Raw genomic sequence first — 23,990 nt, 5'->3', positions numbered from 1 at the left:
CCAGGTGACCCCTTCTCTCTCCCCACTCCTTCTGTGCAGACGCTGGAAACATCCAGGGATCTTGGGTCCACCTTCATATTTTTCTCTCCAAGTTATATGCCAAATTCTGGAATGGAAGGTGTTAGTCCCAATGAAGGGAATTTCAGGAATGAGAAAACTCACTGGGAAGACCGTGTGGGAGTCCAGATGATGCCTTGGGACCTGGGACCTGTCTGGAGCAGCACCCAGAGGGGATGGAGAGCGTGGGGTGGGGAGCCCGGCCGAGCCGGGTCTGATTTCTGGCTCATGACAATTGGCTCTGCTGCTCGGGGCCTCCATTTGCATGGAAGGGATAATGCTCATCTTGGAGTGTTAGGTTTGTTTTGAGAATTAAATGAGACTATGTGTATGAAACACTTAACAACATGTCCAGGTCATAGTCTAATGAAGATGAAGAATAGAAGCTTTGGAGGCAGACAGAAAAAAGGCCTAAGTGTGCTCAGGAGGAAACAACACTTTAGATTCTGGAGAACAGGAATAACAACACTCTTCCAATAGGACTGTTGTTAAGGTTTAAATATCCCCAAAGATTTGCTTCAGTCCTTGCCACGTAATAAACCCTAAATAAGTTATGGTAAGGATGGGGATGGTTATTAGGTTGTCCTACCATTAGATGGGTTCATGAATGCTAGACATTATTTTTGTTGTCGGCATTATTGTGTCACGGACATTCCTGAATTCATGTGCAAGATGGAGATCATCGACCCACGAATGGATTAATAAATTGTGGTATATGTACACCATGGAATATTATGCAGCCTTAAAGAAAGATGGAGACTTTACCTCTTTCATGTTTACATGGATGGAGCTGGAACATATTCTTCTTAGTAAAGTATCTCAAGAATGGAAGAAAAAGTATCCAGTGTACTCAGCCCTACTATGAAACTAATTTATGGCTTTCACATGAAAGCTATAACCCAGTTATAACCTGAGAATAGGGGGAAGGGGTAGTAGGAGGGGAGGGAGGGGGGAAGATGGGTGGAGGGAGGGTGATTGGTGGGATTACATCTGCGGTGCATCTTACAAAGGTACATGTGAAACTTAGTAAATGTAGAATGTAAATGTCTCAACATAATAACTAAGAAAATGCCAGGAAGGCTATGTTAACCAATGTGATGAAAATATGTCAAATGGTCTATAAAACCAGTGTATGGTGCCCCATGATAGCATTAATGTACACAGCTATGATTTAATAATAAATAATAAATAAAATAAATAAATGTAAGGTAGCATCCTGAATCTCATCAATAATTCCATATAATATTTGTTAGGTAAGGAAAAATTCGTCAATGAGAAGAAACTTAAGGAAATGCAGAACTATAGAGGAGTCACTAAACCTTTTCTACTCCAGCGATTGCCGAAGGTCGTTGGTGTGTGCCCATCCAATATAATCAGTTGCCCGAACCCATCTTCAGCGCCATCTCAGGCTGTTAGGAATAGTTCAGACCACTCCCGGTAAACCTCTGTTAGGAAATGCGATTTCCATTCAATTGCCTCCAGTCACGTAGATGTACCCAAACGTAGGCTTTGACAGAAAAACAAACATTTGGTTATCTTCTTGTGCACACTTGGGAAAGGGGGGAGGGCAGAAAAGTGACCTTTTGCTAGTCACTTTCTCCATCCCGTGTCCTGGCCCATGGACAAGTAAATAAAGGCTGGAAACAACAAGCCCTGCTCTGTCCTTCTTTCTCATGAACTAAAATTCAGCCAGTGCCAGATATGAAACAGAAATAGAGAACATGACTACTCCATGGTGGTATATTCCTTCCTCAGATCATATTTTTCCAAAGAACTACACCTGAATGTGACTTTTTTGGATTCCAAGAATCCTTCGTAATGACTGGAGTTACAATCCTTTCTTTCTTTATTTATTATTTCCTTATTTCATTTGGAGTTATCATCCTTTAGAAAAAAAAAAAAAAGCCAGGCATGAGACCTCTAGCTCTGGGGTGCAGCAAACCCTGAAGCTTTCAGAGGGCAGAGTGCGGGAGGGGACTTCTGAGCCACAGGCAGGCAAACCTGTAGGATATTTTAGATGCCACGACTGTATGTATTTACTTGTACTTCAAGGGACTAGAAAAAAAAACTGCATAGCAGAACCACTGTACTGTCACAATAACAACAATAAAAATAAACTTCTCAGGAAGATGATGTGTGAGAGCCGTAAACTGCTGAAAATAACAAGAACACCTCTTCTAGGACGACGTGTGCTTCCCAGGCCCTGCCGAGCAAACCAGTGAGCCCAACGTCCATTTCTGCCCTGTTCCCACCCTGCTTTGCTCAAAGGTCACTCTTACTATTTAATGTTGCTGTTATTTGTTTACAAGTTTGTTTCTTCTGGTGGCCTGGGAGCTGCTGGAAGGCAGGGACTACATCTTATTATATTTTCATGTTCCCAAAGCCTGGAACATTGTAGAAACTCAATAAATGTTTGTTGAATGTACAAATCTGAACACTGAGAAAACTAGACTAAAGAGCTAAGCCGATTGCCAAGTTGACGGTGTTATCTGTGACTCTGTTATATTTGAATCCTTATTTTAAATTCATGTGTCCTAACTTACTCATGTTTTTTCATGCACTCCCAAAACACTACCCACTGTGCCAGCCACTGAGGGGTTTACACCAATAGAAAAAAAAACCTTGGCCCCTTTATTCAGTGAGATTACTTACTAAGTGTGTCATGAACCATGCTCTATCTATTCAGAAGCCACCATAATAAATATTTGGGGGGTTATTTGATAGTTCTGGCTGTCATTTGAAACAGAAAATCAGTTCAACACCACTGCACTGCAGTTAATATTGACGAAACAGCTCCAAACCTCAATTGGCCAATATTTTAATCATATGGAGACAATTTGAATTTTACTACCATCAAGAAACAATGGGAATATCTAGCAGAATTAGGAATGCGTATCCATTTTCACAGCGTAGTTTAGTAATTATGAAAATACACGTTCTTGGGTGGTGCCTGTGGCTCAAGGAGTAGGGCGCCGGTCCCATATGCCAGAGGTGGTGGGTTCAAACCCAGCCTCGGCCAAAATAAAAAAAAGAAAATACACGTTCTTGTTGTCATGAAAGGGGCTTTTAGCTGCCAAACTGTTGTTCCGGTGTGTGGCGAGTCTAAAGACCACAATGGCCTCCCTGCCTTTGATCTTCTGAATATCTGAAGTTGCGGGATTTTATCAGTTACTGATAATCTGGGAAAGTGTACGATCACTATAAAAAGAAATGTTTCTATTAGTCCAAGAATAATCATTTATAGAAAAACCACCTGACAGAAACACATGGGTGCAAATAACCATTATGAAAACCAAAGTTATTTTTACAACTGAGGATTATTTTTGTCCTTTTATACAAATCCATATGTTGCGTATTCAGACATCAGTCATCAGCAATGCTGTCTCCTTCAACCTCAAGAATAGCATTCAGAAGATTTGCTCCAAATCTGGATAAAAAGCACTTGGTATTAGGAATTAGTTGTTTTATCTCCCATTAAAGATATCTCCCATATTTTCCAGCCTAATTAGTCAAAGTTAGTGTCAGGTGAACCCAATGGAGAAAGATGGCAAGCTCAAGTGTGGTGGCCATGGAACATGGCCTTCTGCCTTGGACATACTCTGCTTCATCTATGCCCTGCCTCCTGCAGCTTTCTCTTCTGGAGTCAAATATTTCCTTGTCCCTCCAAGGATTAATACTTTCTTGCAGGGAACAGTCCATCTGGTTGCTGACTCTCAAAGACATTGGGGGACACCATGAATAATGACCACTGTACCTTTTCCATCCACACATCCATCCACCCATCCATCTATCCATCCATGCATCCATCCATCCATCCATCCATCCATGCATCCATCCATCCATCCATCCATCCATCCATTATGGATAAGGGCAGTGCTTTGGAGTTTTGTAGTTACAAGGCAATGGATGTTATTTGAAGTTTTTAAACCTGCAGTCTGAATGCTTAGTTAACTCGTTAAAGGCTGTGTGAAGTTGGGGAATTTACTGGACCTTACAGAGTCTCAGTTCTTTGTTGGCAAAATGTGAACAATTACTTGTGAAGCATTTACCCCAAGAAAGTGTTGTAAAAACTTAAGGAGATGTTAAAATGCCTGGAACATACAGTAAGTGCTCAATAAATCCTACTTCACCCCCTTCCCCACTCTCTTCCAGCAAAAAAAATCCTTCCAAAACAAGTTTTATAACTGTAGGAAAATGAAGGCACACTCCAAGGAGAAGTGCACTCCTGCACAGCTTAGGTCCCAAATTAAACACTTCACCCCCGCTAGAAATTTTTAGAGTCTGTCAAGGGCCCAGTGATCCTAAAAGCTATTTGCTGTCAACGTTTCCATTAAATTGAACAGGAGAGGCTCAGCGCCCACAGCATAGTGGTTACGATGCCAACTACATACACTGAGGGTGGCAGGTTCGAACCCCGCCCGGGCCAGCTGAACAACAATGACAACTGCAACAACAACAACAACAACAACAAGATAGCCGGGCGTTGTGGCAGGCGCCTGTAGTCCCAGCTACTTGGGAGGCTGGGGCAAGAGAATAGTGTGAGCCCAGGAGTTAGAGGTGGCTATGGGCTATGACTCGATGGCAGGAGGGTGACATGGTGAGACTTTTATAAATAAATAAACAAATAAATTGAATAGGAGCGAGATTGCCCATCTCACACAGGATTATTTCCTGAGGTTTTTAATCTAGTACTTGTTAGCCCAGGATTTAAAATTATAAGCCCATCTCATGATGATACTTAAACTGAATAAAGTCGGAAGTATTCTTTCTCCTATTTTTCTTTCTTCCTGAAGTTAATTTTTTACAAATGGGGCTCGTGGTTCTGTAACAATAGTGACCTCTACAGGGGCATTCATTCATTCATTTGCCAAACATTTAGCATCACCATGTAGGTACCATGTAACATATCAGAGAGAAAAAGATGAAAATAATCACAGTCCCTTAAAGAACTCCCATCATAGAAGGGGAAGAAAGAGCATTGAAGGAGAATTCCAGCACAGAGCTATGACTGTCGGGTCTGACTCTCTAGGGCACCCGTCCTACCTGATCATTAACTGCAGCCTTGAGAAGCTAATTCATTCATCCAAAAGGAATGACTCATGTTTAAGACCATGCAGTTTCAAATACAAAGGTAGATGGCAGAAATAATGCCCTCGGGGACACCTCCTTCTTGACAGAAACCATGTGGCTCCAACTAGAGCAAATGCAAGGAGAGGAAAGAGATGCTTTCTGCTCTTTGTCTTGAACACACACTGCTGGGTGCACATATCTGGTGCACTAGTCCTCTGGGTTGCAGACGGCCCAGCTCCTCCTCCAGCACAAACTTTACTCACTCACAGGGTGACCCATTCCATTTAGAACAACTTCTGGAATTAGAAAAGTCTCTATCTAATAGTCTAAAGGCCCTGCCCTATGGAGTGGAGTGTTTTACATTTTGTTTCTCATGAACCCCCATTCAGTCTGATGAAGCCTAATGATGCTTCAGAATAATGGTTTTTGTTTTTTTAAACAGAGATGGGAGTCTCACTATGTTGCCCCAGGCTGGTCTCAAATTCCTAGGCTCAAGCAATCTTCCTGCTTTGGCCTCCCAAAGTGCAAGGATTATAGGCGTGAGCCATTGTAACTTGCCCTGCCTTTATTTATTTATTTATTATTTTTGACAGGGTCTCTGCCACCCATGTTGGAATGTAGTGCTGCCTCCAATTTCCAGATTCAAGTGATCCTCCTGCCTCAGCCTCCTGAGACTACAGATACATGCAACTGCACCTAGCAACTTTTTAAATTCTTTGTAGAGATGGGGGTCTCACTATGTTGCTCGGGCTAGTCTCAGACTCCTGGCCTTAAGCAATTCTCCTGACTCAGCCTCCCAAAGGGCTGAGATCCCAAGCATGAGCAATTGTGCCTGCCAGAATATTTTTAAATCCAGAAAGTATATGATATCACAAAGGAAATTATCTACATGTAAGCTATATCTATATATTCATGTCTGAGTGTCTGTGTATAAGATAAAAGTATGGTAGATGTTTACATGGTCTTTTTATAATGCACTAAAATAAGTTCTAGAATCAGAAATAATAACTTCCATAATTTTGAAGTAGCAATAAATGTAAGTGATATCTTGGGACATCTGTAACGACTGCAATGTGATATGAAAACAGCACAGATTTCTATTGGTGAAAAGGCCACAGTTATGCTAATAGTACGGTGGTGTGTTACTCACATTCATAACTCAAGAGAGAGTGATGTTTCAGCTGTCGGTTAGTGAAAATCAAGATGGAATGTTTTTCCCCAAGCAAGTTCATATACCCCCCTGAATTCTCAAAGAGCCCTAAAATAAAGAACTCTTCATTAAGAAGATTAAAAAAAAACAATCTGCCCTCTGAAAACCACCTAGAGCAAATTGGTTCTCTTAAACTCTCCTGCTTCATCCAAATGAAGTCTTCTAATCCAAAAGTGACAGAACTTTAAGTAACTTTATTGCTTTCCTTTGCATAAGAAGTGGTTAATTTCCACACTTAAGCAATGGGCCCAGACAGTGAGCATGGATTCCAGATTGCTAGTTATTCCCAGCCCACAGAATCCCAGGGGAAGTGAAGATAAATTCGCAGGAACACCTTGGCATCTTCTACTAATGAGGAAGTCTTCTTTCACTTGGGAAAAGAAAATCTGTCAAAGCGGTTGATTTAATGTTTTAAAGTCTAAGCAGTAAAGTTTTTAAAGAGAATTAATTGATTTTTAGTGACAGTTGGATTTTCTCACCGAAATGGTCATTTTAAACAGTTAGGGATCTGTTAGACAAGAAATGAAGAGCACCAGGCAAAATGGAGGAAAAAATTCCTAAGATAAAATACTGACTTTATTATTCGTTTAGCCTATGCTAGGTGCGTGTGTTTAAAGTTTCTGAACTTTGGGGGTGGCACCTATGGCTCAAAGGGGTGGAGTGCCAGCCCCATATGCCAGAGGTGACAGGTTCAAACCCAGCCCCGGCCAAAAAAACAAAAAACAAACAAAAATATAAAGTTTCTGAACTCTGAAACAAACTGATCGTTTTTGTGTCTGCTTCCTCCAAACTTTACGTTCTCTGAGTTTGTAGAAGTGATACCTTCAGGGTATTCTTTATATTATTTGCCAAGTTGAAGTCTTGAATATGTAAGTCTGAAACTAGACATTTTTGTATCATTCCAAAATTTTTATAAGGAACAATGAAGTAGGCAACACAATGTGATTCCTAGACGTTGAATATGCCCTTGGCAGAGGGGTTAATAACACGGATCCATTTTGTTCTCATGTGGTTAGGCTGGAGGGTGAATACTTTTCATCTGTTTATAGTCTACCAGATGGATTATAAACATCTGATCAAATACACTCCTACAGCTATGAACCTAAATCAATCAATATTTGGTCAGTCAAGACTAAAATCACATATTAGAGTCATTTGGTGATAGGCTAGTGCTATAGAAAAATATTTGTTGCTATTGTTTTTACAGATGTGAGTAAGTGGCTTCTATAGAAATTAAAGGCAAGAATGGATGTGCAAATATAATGGCAAGGGCCATACTAATAAAAAGAACCATTATAATTTGTTGTTGTGTTGTTATTATAGAACAGGCTCGGTAGATATCTGTGGAGTCTGAAGGCATGTCTATATGATTGACTGAATAAATCAAATGTTATGTTTCGAATAAATTCTCTTAATCAGCAAAACTTGCTGAAGATACACTCCTAGGGTTCTGGTGAAGACTGAAATAAATAATACACGAGAATGTGTCTACTGTAATCAGACACACAGCTTGCATTTGACAAATGTTAGTGGACGAGTAGTTTATAGATTGGTTTCATGTTAGTATCAAATACATTTTATGCTTGCTTTTACATTCTTGTGATGATTTCTAAGAGGAATGTGTTTCAAGTCTATCTAGATAAATACATCTTCATTTCTAAAATGATTAATAAGGGAAAATGAAAGATCACGCATTATCGTAACTCTGGATTTTTATGAACTATAAGTACAATGTCCTACATCTATCAACTTTCCCCAAATGCTTCAACTATAATTAGAAAATATAATACATTATCCAGGGTTCATGTTATAATTGCATAAAAGCAGAGGGAGGTGGCTAGTTTTCCAGAGGTGATAAGATTAGCTTCCTTCCAGCCTTTGGAGTCCCAGCCGTAGAGCCAAGTTGAATAATATTTTTAATGCAGACAATGTTTGTGTTAGACAAAGTCAACTTAGCTTTTCATATGAGCAAGTCAAGTGTTCCCCTGCATGACATGTTCTCTTTTTTCCCTTCTCTCGTCGTTTAAATAAATTACAGGAGAGGACGGTTATAGCTTGGAACTCCGCAGATCCATGTGAAAGTCGTGTTTGGGAATATTTGTGTTTTTAGTGTCATGTCCTTTAAAAACTCTCCTTCAAGAGAACTTCCCTGTAAGTCGTATATTTCCTTTGATTTTAAATCTTTTGCATTCATAATTCAGATATAGTTTCTTCGTGAAACATACCCCCAGTATGTTTTTTGATGAGTGCTATGGTCTGCCAAAATACCATAATCTTACCTACTATTTTACATCTCAATCAGGTAAGTACCTTCAAAGAGATTTTCCCTTCAGTCCTTAGACTTTATTTAATTGGAAAGTAATCTAGAAAGGGAATAGGAAACTTGGAGTTTCTCTTGACTGTCAGAAAAGAGCTGGGAAGGGTTACAAAAAAACTTTAAAATAAGGCAGGCATGGTGGCTCCCACTTACAGTACAAGCACTTTGGGAGGCCAAAGGGGAGGGTCATTTGAGGCCAGAAGTTCAAGACCAGGCTGGGCAACACAGGGCTCTAGCTTCTAGAGAAGCTGAGGCAAGAGGATCACTTGAGCCCAGGGGTTTGAGGTTATAGTCAGCTGTGATCTTGCTGTTGCACTCTAGCCTGGGCAACAGAGTAAGATCCTGTCTCTTTAAAAAAACAAAACAAAGACAAGAAAAAGCCTGCAAAATAGCAGTGGAGACACTTGGTCTTAAACTTCAGGTGATAAATTTAACAGTTCCCCTGGTCCCAACCTCTAAGACCTCTTTCTTTCATTTTTTAATACCTTACTACTATAGCACTGTGTTTGGGACCCTGGATGAACCTCTCACATTTGTCCAAGTGTTCCCAGCACTAGTTTTAGACAGTAGATGGGAGTTCAGCAGAAGCTAATCTGACTGAAAACGGAGGAGACACACGGTAACCTCCCTTTTCTTTTCCTCCCAGACATTAAGGAATCTTAACTTCGTCCTTGACAAAAAGCCCTTTGCTTTGATTCAAGGAGAGCACACCTCCCAGCAGAGCACAGTGGCCCCAAAGAGGTGGAGATCCGAGCTCTCAGGACCTCCTTCACGCACACAAGTGCTGAGCCCTTGGTGGGCAGTCTGCTAAGTCCCTGGGAATCCACCACTTCCTATGCCCCAGAATCACTCTTTCTTGACACACACATCACGATGCCCCTCACCTCAATGTATACAACCCCAGCCCAACATCCCTTCCATCTCTTTTCTCTCACAGCTTATCAGCCAAAGGTATTAAGAATGCTGGACTAGGTTTAGGACAGGCTAGGGTTCTAAGCTCTAATAGGTGGATGCATAATTCTCATCTTTTTACCACATGTCTGAGACTCTGGATACCACTAAGAGAAGCTGTACCAGCTCTTGTGTTTCGAAACCAAATTTGCTAAAATTCTGAGGTATTATTGATTGTCTGTGTACCTAATGAATCCTCATGGTCCTGAACTTGCATTTGAGACATGCTTAAAATAAAGGCGAGGTCCACTGACAAAGCAGCTCGTAAACATTTCCCTTGAACAGCCAACTCAAGCAACCCCATTCTTTCTAGTCCTCTTTTCCTCATATTTCTGTTTCCCTTTCTTTTACCTATCTCCAGCAGAGTAAACACAAAGACTGCTTGAGTAAGTTCAGAGAGTGAAGCTCATTAAAAGAAAGGGAGATTGACTTCACTGTTTAACACACTGCTGCTTTTCTGATTTTGCTAGGCAGCAGCAAGTGGAGGCAAAAATAGAAATAAATCCTTCTGGATGGGATATCTTTTATGAAACTCTAAACTCTGGTTTCCAGAGTAAGGAGGGTTCAAAAAATTGAAGGAACTTTTTTTTTTTTTTTTAGCCATTTGGAGGTGTCTTCCTCACGGTCAACAGGAGGCATCAGTTTTCCAGAGCTTGCATGCTGCCCTCTCCTGGCCTGTGTACATAAAATGTACTTATTTTAATCCCTCACCTGTGTGTGATGTACTTAATGAATGCCTGAGAGTTGGTTTAAGATATTCAGGACGTCTCATCAGAAGTTTATACTTGAAGCTAATTTAAGGAAATACATTGATTATCCCTTTGGCTCTGGGATTTATATTTAAGGACGCCAATCTTTATACCGTCTCCTTCCACACCCACCCTTCTTACTTCTACTCACCCTCTCTATCATCTTAACTTTCATGTGGCTCAAAGACTCTGTTCTGCAAATCAGTGCTCCACCATGGGCTGGGTCCTGTCCACGTGCTGGCCATTCAAAAGCATCTTCCCAACTAGAAGTGATGGCAATGGGAAGTCTGCTCAAGTCATCAGTCGATGTTGAGTGTGCGGACTGTATTTTAGTCTTGTGTGATCAAAGTGAATGATCACACATATGATCAAAATGAATTCTACACCTTATTAGACCAGCATGTCCATTACAGAAATGAACAGACTGCGTGGTAGGAGGAGAGCCAGCTAATCAGAGAAGGAGATGGCAACATCGGTTTAATTTACAATTGCACACCTTTGCCTTCAAAACAATTTGTCTTGTTTGTAAGTGTCTTGTATGACTTGTATTCAACCCAATGCTAGGCATGCTTTCCCTGGTTGAAATAATTCCTTATTTTTCTCCTACTTAAAAAACCCGAGCACTGAGAATGTGCCTGTCACCAGTGCAACTGCTGTAGCAGCATGGGAAGTCAGATGTGCCCAGCCTGGTCTGGTGTGTACTTGTGACTTCTCAGCTTGTCAATGCATCTCTGGGACCCAGGCAAGCCAATCCTGTCCCTGTCAGTAAGAACTCAGAGCCTAATACCATGATTCCCCCAAAATAAGACATCCTCCGAAAATAAGGCCTACTTACAGGAAAGATAAGACGTCTCCTGAAAATAAGACCTTTGGGAGCACACCTTAAAATAAGACACTGTCTTATTTTCGGGGAAACAGGGTACCATTCGTTTGCACGAGAAGAAGATGGCTAGGGAAAAGGTGTTTACTTTAAAGAGATTTAAAGACACATCTCTGATTTAAACTTCGCCCAACTTATACCTTGAGGATATCTAAAGCTCTGGCTCTGCTAAGGTGTATGGAGAATGAACATTTGATGGATTGCCTCTCTTCATGAAGAATGATAGCATAAAACAATCAATAATCAAAGCATTGTTTATATTTGCAGGCCATCAGGGTCTCCTAGTCTATACAAAATGAATATATTAGTCTTAGACTCTCTCATTTGCTACATGTCCAGCATTGCTTTAGAGTTTGAATTGTAAGACGGAAATATTTCCCAATTTATTGCAGGCATTACACATATATTTATAGAAGACTGAAAATATAATCAGACGAAACCACACTTTTAGCTACTAATAGATTTTAGTTGGATCAGTTAATCTGTATTTATTTGGATAGATACATTCTTTATGATCCATTTCCTTTGTGATGTAAAGGGAGAAAAATATTCATCCATAAAGTCAAAGTGCTATCTGCAAAATATAATATTCACTTGACATGTCTACTCTTTGACAAGATTTCAATTATCCTGTTCAATCATTCAAATCAGTCAATGGGAGAAAGTACAAAGTTTTCATGACTCTATGGTAGAGCTAAGCATGCATTTCTCTTAAAGATAGAAAGAACATGTTCATCTGATTAAAAAAAAGAAAAAGATCAGGTCAATATTAATGCCCCATCGTGACATGTAGAATAAATATCTTTCTTAGAATTTCCTTATCTTCCCTGATCAGGCACAGGTCTTGTGACAAGGATGACCCTGAAAACCAGTCACTACTGAATGGTGAGTTGATGGTGAAATCTCAATTGATAGCCTGGACATAATCTACTTAGAATCCACTGAGGAGAGGGCTGTTTCAGCTTTAGGTAACTGACGGGATTGTTCCTGTACCTGCTACAGGGCCATTCTCTTGCTGAACTCATGTCCCAAGGTGTTTATATTCTCCCCTGCAGAAAAGTACTTTCCATAGGGGCTCAGAGCACTTGAACACCAATACTTGAGGATTGGCCAAAGGAAGACTAATTTTTAACCGAGCCTTCATGAAGTCCCCTCTGGCTTTTCCAGAGAAAGAGCAAATTCATTGCACAATGTTAATTTAATCACAAGTAATCAACGGTGGCGGGGGGGGGGGGGGAGGTGTGCAAGTTATATAACCATCTTCAAAATTCCAAATCAAACATGATAACAATTTCAGGGAAATAGACTTTTTAAACAAAACCCACAACTTGAAATAAAAGAAATGCAGAAGGAAAAAGAAAGAAATGGGCAGAAGTTGACCCAATTTTAAGACCAAAAGAAATCAAACCAAAAATTGGCACTTACTTAACTATTATCATAGTAACTATAGAGTTCTCATTCATGACCTTTTGTCATAGTAATACATGAAATGCTGGAAGTCATCTTGCCTAAATGCATTTAAAAACCCTTAAGACAGGGTGGCGCCTGTGGCTCAAAGGAGTAGGGCGCTGGCCCCATATGTCAGAGGTGGTGGGTTCAAACCCAGCCCCAGCCAAAAACTGAAAACAAACAAAAAAAACCCTTAAGACAATGTAGACATAAACCAGGTGCACAGGAATGATCACATTGTTAAATATCTATCTCCCTTCTCTCTTTTTCTCCATCAATAGTGATATGAGGATATTTCACTCATGAGGTCAATCCACCTTGGCCATATGCTTTCAAAATCAAAACCATGCCCAAGTTCACTTGCTTCCTCTTCTATGGGTAGGATATTAATCTTATAGGTGGGGGGGGGGGAATGTTCAGAAACTGCTATCTGACTAGCAGGTGACGTTTGACTTGCCATAGGCCATCATTATGATGGAGGTTACCAAGAGGTATTTGGGGTTGCATGAGAACAAGCTGGTATTGGTGTTATTTGAAAAGAGAGAGAGAAGAGATGTGGTCAGGCTCAAGTTTGAAGGTCCTGGTTTTATGCCCAGGTGCAATTCAATAGGTGAATAAACCCTGCACCCCACACACAGGCTAACAGCTGCCATCACCCGAGGGGAGTCAGGCGAGAGGCTCGCACAGTGCTTTCTAAGCCTGCCAGCCGCGGAACAATGTCAGTTCCTCCTAAGTGCCTGGTGAAGGTAGAAATCAGAAACCGTCTCTGTGGCAGAGTGTGACAAGCCGCGTACCTGCAGTGACGTGATGGAAGCCTCCTCCTCGGGCCCTTCTCTCTCTGTCTCTCTCTCTCCCTCTCCTGGCTCTGAGTCCTACAGTCCGCCGCAGGGATCTAAGTTTGATCGCCCGCCGCCGCCTCCCGCGCGACCGCAGCCGGAGCCCAGCAGACGCCCATAGGAGGCGCCCGGCGGCCGAGCGTGCAGCTCAGGCTAAAGCGCGCCCGGCGTCGCGGTCCCCACCAGGCGCTGCAGACGCGAGCGGAGCCGGAGACTCAGCTCTGACCCCGTGCCGCCTTCTCGGCCGGGCGCTGCAGCTGCAATCGGAGCCAGAGACTCAGCTCTGACCCCGCGCCGCGGTCCCCGCCGGGCGCTGCAGACGCGAGCGGAGCCGGAGACTCAGCTCTGACTCGGCGCGGCGCTGCGCGGGGATATTAGCACGGCCTGGAATTTCTATTGGCTCTGAACACCAAACAAATCACACCAGCCACCCCCCTTCTCTGTTCCACTCAGCGCTTGTTTCTCGTCTAACCCACAAACATTGCAGCCACACACACTTCAGTCGCTTGCAGTGTTTCTCTTCTCCTCCTTCCAGTCTGTGGATTTACGACCTTGCGGCCAGCTCTAACATTTTTTTAGCAGACTTCCAATCCAAACCTTCTTGTTTATGGAGAGAAATTCTCCATCGCCTAAACCCGCAAAAACCACTCATTCCCTTCAGATCTTCTTCCTCCTTTTGTTGACGGCTTTGCAATGTGAAGAATGTGGAAAGCCTGTGTATGTCGGACGTTCACACACACACACACACACAGACACACGCACCCGAGCGGACACACGCGCGCGCGCGCGCACACACACAGACACACACGCACACACCTCGGGCTGCTTTTGTTTTACAACTGAGGCCAGTGAAATTAAAAGCAAGCTGAGCCTAATAACCTAAGTGCAAGAGCTTAACTAATAAAATCTTGAATTCAATGCAATGCACTTATTGGTTGAGTTTGTTTTCTGTTCCAAATAGTGCTTTGGTCATTATTATCCTTATTTTTGCTTATTGAACGCAGAGGTATCTAATGCAAATCAGACTCTTCAGTAACCAGAGAACAGAAAACGTCGAGGCCAGACCAATTCTCGGGCTCTTGAGTTGTACAGAATCGTACTGTGACGACTGTATGCTGCTCTTTTTTCTTTCTTTCTTTCTTTCTTTTTTTTTTTTTTTTTTTGTCTTCTCTCCACTAGTCATCTCAGGAGTGAGTCTCTCTTGGTGCGATTCACTAGCCAGAAAAGACTGTTCAGACTATGCCGATAGAGTTTCCTGGATTAAAAAATTTAATCTGTATATGTCAAGAGAGATAAACCTTTGGCCTTGCAGGGGTGAAAGGGCCCAAGAAAAATCAGAGATCTTACGAACTTGGCTGGGGAAATTCAGAATAAAATGAAATGTCACTGTTTTTTACAAAACAGACCCTCCCACAGCTTTCCCCCCAAATTCAGTTTCACTGGTGCTTATGGAAATTTTAATGACAGTTGTTCTTGACAAGCATCCATTGCTTCTGAAATGACTGAACTGTGTTTTCATTATTGACTTGAAATTTTTTCCCCAGTGTTATCCCTGTTGTATACTATTTGGTATTTGATATTCCAGTTCCGGCCCAACTCATAGCACATTGTGTTACAAAATCAAGAAATAATAATTAGTTCTTGAAATGTGTTCTCACCAGACTACCTGCTTTCTTTTCCTCCTTGGGCACAATTCAGGAATTCTGAAATGCAGCCTTATTTTCAGAATGGGCCAATCTGAAGTCAGCCGACATTGGCAAAGGAAATAGAAAACAAAGCCACATTTGCCCTTTGTTTCCCGCGAACCACAATCCAACATCATAGGGCACATCCTCATTATTTTAACAACTCCAGGCCATTCCCCCTTTTAGGTAGGAATTTAAAAAAATAATAATAATACTGTCATAAACCTTTGAACATATAGAGTGCATTTCTTCAGTCTTAGACAGAAGGGAGTTATAGGTAAGACGTTCCCAGTTTTTCTGCGTGGAGAAACAGTCAGAAGTGATAAAGCACCTTGCTGAAGGTAGGGAGCAACAAGCCCTGGCAGATTAGATGACTGGCCTACTGGTTTCAAACAAACCAAGTGGAGGAAAGGGAAGGGTTCACACTGCCTATTCTGATTCCTGCCTTCCTTTGCACAGAGAGCTAACAATTCATGTCTGTCCAACTTGGTCACTAATCATGTTACACATTATTAAAGAACAGGTCATGGTATTTTCTGATAAATGACAATAATTCACCTTAGAATTGTCTGTCTAGAAAAAAGCAAAACAGCGGTTAAAAACAAGCAGGTCATTATAATTTCTGCTTGTTATTTTCATGGCTCATTACAGCCCTTCATATCACTGGAAAGGCAGTGTAAGTATTATCATGGATAACGTCAAGTCCCAGATGTATCTTCAACTTCAGTTTAGGTAATAACTCAAGCTCTCTTTCCTCCAGTTAATGAAGAACAAAACTGGAGGATATAAGGGACACTTCTTTTACCTAATCACTTGCATGGTCAAGGAAAAACAAATCATCACTATTTATTCTTCAGTGTTTATTCTTTTGATTATATTGCTACTTTTCTATCTTCTTACATGAGGTATGATTCTTTTACACAGCACGTAATTTCTCATTCACTTTTTTTTAATTTCAAATTAATATGGGGGTACAAATTTGTAGGTTACATTGTTTTGTTTTCATTTTGTGTGTGTGTGTGTGTTTTTTGGCAGGGGCTGGGTTTGAACCCGCCACCTCCGGCATATGGGACCAGTGCCCTACTCCTTGAGCCACAGGTGCCGCCCTGTTTTGTTTTCATTTTTAAGGTAAATTTCAAATTGTACTTGAGGCCTTCACCTTGAGGGCGTGCTAAACACCTTCACATTGCAGACATTTGGTGAAATGCCACCAACTGTCCTCCCTTCTCCCCTATATTGCTACTTTTAAGAGATTTTTTCAAAGAAATTTCTCAAGTGATGTTAATTCAGTATGCTGAATAATCGTAAAAACTTTTGAGTTCCAGCACGAACAGAGGTAGACTGCCATGCAGGTCTGTGGCGGAATAATCAATCTCATTTTATTTATTTATTTTTTCATCATTTAACTTCTCATTATTTTTTTTTAAGTAACAAAAAATGGACAACTAATATTTATAAATAAAAGTAAAAGATAATTTCAAAAAGCAGATCATGCTAAATCTTATAGACAATAGAAAAAGAAGAAATACATCAAAATCATTCTACTTGATCTGGGCACACCTGATATTAAAATTGGAGAAAACATATTATTATAAGGGAGAAATTACAAACATATGCCACTTATAAATGAGGATACAATATCCTAAACAACATGTTAACAAGTTGAGTTAAAAATTAATGTTTAAGTAATATACTTTGATCAAAATTAATTTCCACTCATGTAGCCATAGCGAGACAATGCTATGTAGTTCAGCGTGCACTTTTCATTCATTGGTGTGTATCCAAAGGAGTTGATAAGACAGTGATTCTGGATGTTACAATGTATACAAGATGCTGGCATCTTTTCTTGGAGTAGGGACTTGGGCAAAGATGATAACACATTTTCAAATACTAAATGTGAAGGAGGAAATAAGCATATCAGGCTTCAAACGAATTGTCGTGTTCATAAATGTTTTCTTCATTGAATTTTTAAATAACCCTATGAGAAGTGGAGGGGAAATATTATTTGGCTCATTTTACAGAGGAAGAAAGCTTGTTTAGTAAAGTCACATGATTTCATCATGGTTTTGGTGATAATGAGAAAAACTTGAAATGGATTCTAAGCCCAGTACTGTTCTGGGGAGGACATAAAAGAAGCCGACAAAAGTCAGGATAGAGGGATTATTTTTAGAAGTGGAACTTTAGCAACTGAAAGAATTTCCAGGCATGTTGATGACTTGGAGATTTTAATGTCAATTACTGAAATGGTCAAGAAAAAAGCTCACAGTCATCTAACTAAAAAGATTATTAAAGCATTGGTATAAAGGTCAGACAAAAGGACCCAGGGTTTATTTCCCTGAATAAATGAATTGAAATCATCTTTGATTTTGGAATTAACCTAAAAATATTATTAAAGGATTTGTAATTTCATTGGATGATCTTCCTGGTGTGTTATTTGATTTTTTTAAAAGGTCATGATTATAATCTCAGTATATCTCTAGACTGTAGATGATAATAGGTGGTCTTTTACCCATCTTTTGACATATCTGTATGTTCGCTGATGACTATAGTTTGTAATAAGAAAAATAAATTTTTGTTTCTTCTTTTTTTTTTTTTTTGTTGTTGGGGATTCATTGAGGGTACAATAAGCCAGGTTACACTGATTGCAATTGTTAGGTAAAGTCCCTCTTGCAATCATGTCTTGCCCCCACAAAGTGTGACACACACCAAGGCCCCACCCCCCTCCCTTCGTCCCTCTTTCTGCTTTTCCTCCCCCCCATAACCTTAATTGTCATTAATTGTCCTCATATCAAAATTGAGTACATAGGATTCATGCTTCTCCATTCTTGTGATGCTTTACTAAGAATAATGTCTTCCACTTCCATCCAGGTTAATACGAAGGATTAAAACAAAAGGTAAAAGGAATTGTAATTCTTCTCCTACTATACAAAGATAAGATATTTCCACGTGACTCGTTTGCTGGAGACTGGCACTGCATTTCCAGTGTCCTCAGGGGAAGATGACATTCTTAATCTTGTCTGTACCTATTCATTTCTTTTCTTTTCTTTTTTTTTTTTTTTTTTTTTGCAGTTTTTTGGTTGGGGCTGGGTTTGAACCCGCCACCTCCGGCATATGGGGCCGGCGCCCTACCCCTTTGAGCCACAGGCGCCGCCCTCATTTGTTTTCTTTTTTATTGAGGTTGGAAGTCATTCTAATGCTAATATTTTTACTCTGGTTATGTCTTTATTCATTCTATGAATATCTATCTTTTAACATACCCATTTATTCATAAATCCATAAATTCCTGCTTAGTCCATTTATAGCTATAACCATCCTCCCTGGATTACCATAGCAGTTTAAATTTCAAATTGTTAAAAAGATTTTGAGACACAATGTTTTAAAATTCTTCCATTTACTGGCTATTGAAATGTGTTCCTCTGTCACATAAAATTTTCATCTTATCAAAAGCCAGAAACTTTGTTCATTCATACTATTCGTTTCCATCAAAATCTCAAAATGAAATATGTATTTTATGGTCTGCTGCTATATATGACTCTACACTCTTATAGTCTACAAATTTCAGCTGTTTACATGTAAGGAATAGCATTTATCTCTCTTGGGTCACAATATTTCTGCCAGAAATGTATAAGGATGATTTATAAGAGTTTTATAGCAAAAAATATAGCCCTTATTGTGTTGCGAAATAAACTCCTTGTGCATGAGAGTACCATCTGTCATGTTTGTGTCACCCCAGTGGAGCAGAGAGCACGATCCACAGACAAGATTGGGAAATTAATAGGAGAGGGAATGACCACGTACTCAGCTCAACCCCTATATTTTCCCTTAAGACCCAGGGAGCAGGTGGCTGTGGGTTTTTTTGATTCATTAGCTCATGCTTATTAGATGTCAGAAAGGCCTCTGTACTGTAACCTTAGTGCTAAGATATGGATGGGAAGAGGCGAAGAGGGCAAAATCAGAGTGAGGGGAAGACAGGGCCACCTTTGACCTACATGTGCTTATGACACAGTGTAGGCGGTGAAGGCAGGACGTGGTTACAATGAGGGCAGGAATGACAAATGTGGCTGAGGGAATAGCCAGGAAGTCCCATTGTGGTACCTGCTACTGCCAAAGCTCTTTCCCAGACCTGATAGCCCAGCTGGGGAAGGAAGCAGTCCAGGCAGGTGGACCCAGTAGATGGTTACAGATGTGTCATAATCATCTGGCCCTGTGGCTGCAGACAGTGGACTGGGAGAATACACTGATCAGAGTCAGCCAATCTGCCACCCGTGCACGGGGAAGGATAGTTGGTAGTCAATAGGGTTTCCTCTTGAGGAGCTGGAAATAGGGCTGTCTATCAATTTACCCATCTGTGTCTGCAGTTGACAGTTGACAGCAATCACATAAGTGTAATGAGTCAGAAAGTCAGAGAAGGGAGAGCACGCTTATTATGGTCTTAGAATAGGTGTCTGGGAAGGTCTAATGAATACGAGATGGGACAAGAGCCGGTTGTTTACTCTTCCTTAGCTTCCATGGGCCCTACCTCTATTTCCCTTGTCTCCGTGTACCTTCATACACCAAGTGTCCCAGTGTTTGAGATACGTTGAAGATTAAACAAAGAAAAGAACCTGGCAGAAAACCAAAGCCGCTGCCACAATCTGAGAAGTTAGAAGACGAGTGGCAGGCTGAGTTTCAGATAATGGACATTATTACACTGCAGTTTTATACATGGACTTCATGGTCAGCACTGGGTTTGAACACTGAGTCACTTACTGCTTGAGTACCCCTGCTTTTTCTTGTTTGAGGTTTTGGTTTTCATATATATGCTAGAATACCTACAGTGTAAAGTTCTACAAGGATTAAATTAGATTTTAGTTTAGAGAGATTACATAGTCCTTGGCATAGAGAAAATATAAGATTCAGTGATCTGAGCTCAATAGAACAGACACTTCCCATGCCGTGGGTAACAGGAGCTGTTGAAGTTCCCCGACAGCCTTTGAATGTGGAGAGGAGAATCCATGGGGTTCAAGACAGTTGGGGGGCTGTTCTCTCTGGGATTCCTTTTAGCACAAACGTGGACATATACTGATTTGACTTTTAGAAATAAGCCCAAATCATTCAAAGCCGTCCCTCGTACGGAGAGTCTAAACGCTTTTTCCATTTTAGAAAAGAATTAAGGCAATTCTGTTGCCTTAATACAAGGTGTCTCTAAGCGCCCCACAGGCAAAAACATATCTCATTTGACTTTCTATAACCAATGCTTGCACCACTATGCTTGGTACATAGCTGGAATTTGGTAAACGCTAGCTGAATAGCAATTTGTAATTTAATTTCTGGAAAATTTATCACCGATTGGTTTATTAATGGGAAGATGACTTCCTTTTGTGGATTGTAAGCTGGCACATCTATTTTATCCAAATATTAATAGGTATGTTGTTGAATTAAATGTTAATGGTGGTTGGCTGTGTTATTGTTCAAAATAGTCACTTCTCTGACTTTCTATGAAAGTTTTGAGACAGACTGTGACTGAGCCTTGGCCAACTCCGGTTGTTAGAATATTTCCAAACTTTATGCATGTGCTTTGAGAGCCATCACATGGTCCGCCATTTTCCCATCTTTTTTCTCTTGCAGAAGAACAGCAAGGTTTGGGTTTTCCAGTGAGGTGACATAAAGCAGAGTCACATGACCTGTCACAAGGTTGGGAGATAAACCCTAGTTGTCTGATGCCACAGGGATTTGGGGTCACTTCTTGACTGTAACATGATGTCACCTAACCTGACAGAAGCTATGCATTTCTCTTTTTTTTTTTTTTTGAGACAGAGCCTCAAGCTGTCGCCCTGGGTAGAGTGCATCACAGATCACAGCAACCTCCAACTCCTGGGCTCAAGCGATTCTCCTGCCTCCACCTCCCAAGTAACTGGGACTACAGGCACCCGCCACAACGCCCAGCTATTTTTTGGTTGCAGCCATCATTGTTGTTTGGCAGCCCAGGCTGGATTTGAACCCGTCAGCTCAGGTGTATGTGTCTAGCACCTTAGCCACTTGAGCTACAGGTGCGGAGCCAGAAGCTATACATTTCTAAAGTCATTTTTTGGAGACCTTCATTCTTTTGCATAGATAAGATCAAGATATTTGTTAATAGGTAAATGTTCACTTATCTTAATTACACTGAATATTCTACTGTTGTGCATACTACAAGATGAAATTCCCATATAAAAAAAGCAATCAAAAAATGTTTTGGGTTTGGTTCCTAATTCTCCCTTTCATGGGGAGTCTTTCTCCACAGTAGTGTCCCATTATTTGGGAATAGAACGTTCCTACGCACCCAGGGCTCACCTGGTGACTGCCGCTGAAGCTCATTTCCCAACAGGTGGCCACAGGGGAAATGTGGGTTGATGAGCGTGAAGGTGTGGGAGAGGATAGGAACAGTGGTGTGCCTTGCTTCACACTTTTTCTTCTTCATTTGGACCCCCTAAATGGACTTCTGCCCCCTAAGAATTAGAATTACAAAGGGAAGCTTTTTTTTTGCCAGTCTTCATGGTATGTCAGCCTTCTCTTCACCTGTAAGATGGGAATACGCATATGTATCATCTAACTTTGTTATGAATTAGCCACCCTGTGTAAGTAAAGTTTCAAGCAGTGGCTAGAACACCATTCTAAGTCCTTATGCTTGCATGTTTTCCCAAATATATTTTCTTCTTCCTGAAGTCCTTTGCCACATTGAAAACTCATGTCATTCCTTGTAGACTCAGCTCAAGGACACCTTTCCCTTCCTCTCCCTGTTTGCAGTGGGTCAGGCTTTTCCACTTTTCTACAATTCTCAGCACAGAGAGTCTCTCCTTGTCTCCTTATTCTCAGGGAACATAATCTGCCGTCCCTCTTGATTGGCAGCCCCCTGGGAAACCAGGTTGGTATCACAAAAGGAGACAGGCTAGATGTGCAATTAAGACAGAGGCGTTCAGAGTCAGACAGTCCAGGTTCAAAGGCAAACTCCATCAGTGTCTCTTGTAAAATAGAGATACTAATAACTCTTCTTTTTATGAACATTTCAGCAGGGCATTTTGGAACAGTACCACCACAGTATCTTGCATAATTTGTGGTAGTAGCCATGCACACAGTCTTTGTTAAATGAAAAAAAAAAAGTTGGTGGTGCCATTTTGGTAAGAAACACTACTCTTTTCTGTCTTTCATGCATTGCATTTAATACACATCTTGGCTCATGCTACAGAACATCCATTGATGTCATCTCAAAGCAGTTTCTGAAGAAGCAGGAAGAATTCAAATGCTATGGAGAAATTATGCTCACCATTTGTGCTTTCAATAATAGGAATTTTTATTTTAATCAATTTCTCTTAATCATGGCAATCCACAATCCTATTACTTCTGAAACTCTGGTCCAGGTTATTTATGAAGTAGGTCAGGTCACCCCTCTCCAACTCAGAGCCAGAACTAAAATAAAACGCTCTTCTCACTGCAGCTTCTGTTCTCCCCCGCTCACATTCCTGCTGTCTGGAAGGACCAGAAGCAAACGTTCCTGATATATTTGGAAGGGAACAAAAGTTAGCACGGAACAGCATTTGACCTCTGTCTTGTATTAATGTGAATCTTAGGCTGCCCTGCACAAACTTCCTAAAGCGACATATCTCCCTGTGGGATCAGTGACAGGGGACAGCTGGCCAGCCTCAGAGGGAGCTCAGACCCATAGGGACCACAGGGCTGTCCTATTAGAAAATCTAATCACTCACACTTTCATATGAGAGATGAATCACAACTACATACCTCCAGGATGAAGGAGGGAAGGGGAGGGAGGATGGGAAGGGAGAGGGGTGGTTTGATTGGAGCGAGGGCTAATGGTGGGACCACACCTATGGCGCATATTGCAAAGGTACAAGTCAAATCTATCAAGTATTGAACACGAATGTCTTAACACCTTAAGTAAATGATGGTGAAAGCTATGTTAATCTGTAGGATGTAAGCCCTCCAATTTGTACAAATAATCAACACATTGAATCCCACAAAGGCATAAATGTATTCATGATCTAAGTATATATGATTTAATTAAAAAGAGAGAGAGAGAAAGATTTTTTGGCAAAGAATCTCATAAACAAACAAAAAGATGGTCTGCACTCTGGTTCTGTGGCTTTAAGATAACCAAAATGAAAACTGAGTGATGCAAAATATAAAAATAAAAAGTACAACTTAAAAAAAAAAAGGAAAGAAAGAAAAGCCACGGTGAGGGGGTGCGGGGCCCCTCCCAGCTTATGCCTTTGCAGCGACTCTCTCATCAGAGTTGGCACACAGCCAGGCATGCAATCACGGATCCACAGGGATTTGCTAACAACAGGATTACATCTGGCAGTCTTGTGTATTCAGAAATTCATGAATATTGAAGAAATGCATATGCCTTACCAAAAGAAAATACCAACTAAACTTCTGTACTCAAGTGTCGGCATATTAGTTGTCAATAAAGTGAACTGAATTGATCGGGAATGTTGATCTGTAACTCAGGCAGCAGAATTACACCCTGGGCGGGTAAAGAAATCAAAGTCAGACAAAGCACCCTGTGCCCTTGGGAATAGCTCCAAAGTCAGAGTCTTTTCTTTGGCTTGATATTATCAAGAAGACTGTCAATGGTCACTCATTTATTCACCTACTTATTTATCTATGTGTGTACATGTTGTGTATGCGTTTATTGGCGATCACTCTTACAGGGTGCAAAACACAGCTAAGCTTAGTGTGATAACCCAAGGTCTTCACACAGGTGTCAAGCTACGATTAACCTTGGTCCTCTTCAATCCTGTAAGGTGTAC

The 23,990-nt window shown here is 40.9% G+C and overlaps 1 protein-coding gene across 1 annotated transcript in view; it reads right to left on the bottom strand.

Moving 5' to 3' along the window:
* GREM2 (gremlin 2, DAN family BMP antagonist) overlaps positions 1–13,841 on the bottom strand; it is a 113,038-nt gene extending 99,197 nt beyond the window's left edge. The window contains exon 1 of the mRNA XM_053607786.1: positions 13,478–13,841. The gene's annotated coding sequence lies outside the window, so the exon portion shown is untranslated. The remainder of the gene's footprint in view (positions 1–13,477) is intronic.
* Positions 13,842–23,990: the final 10,149 nt, after the last annotated feature.

Source organism: Nycticebus coucang, chromosome 10 (assembly GCF_027406575.1).
Source record: "Nycticebus coucang isolate mNycCou1 chromosome 10, mNycCou1.pri, whole genome shotgun sequence".
In the NCBI taxonomy this organism is placed as follows: Eukaryota; Metazoa; Chordata; class Mammalia; order Primates; family Lorisidae; genus Nycticebus; species Nycticebus coucang.
Note: the sequence above shows the minus strand (reverse complement) of the source record. Positions and strands in the feature narration are given on the sequence as shown.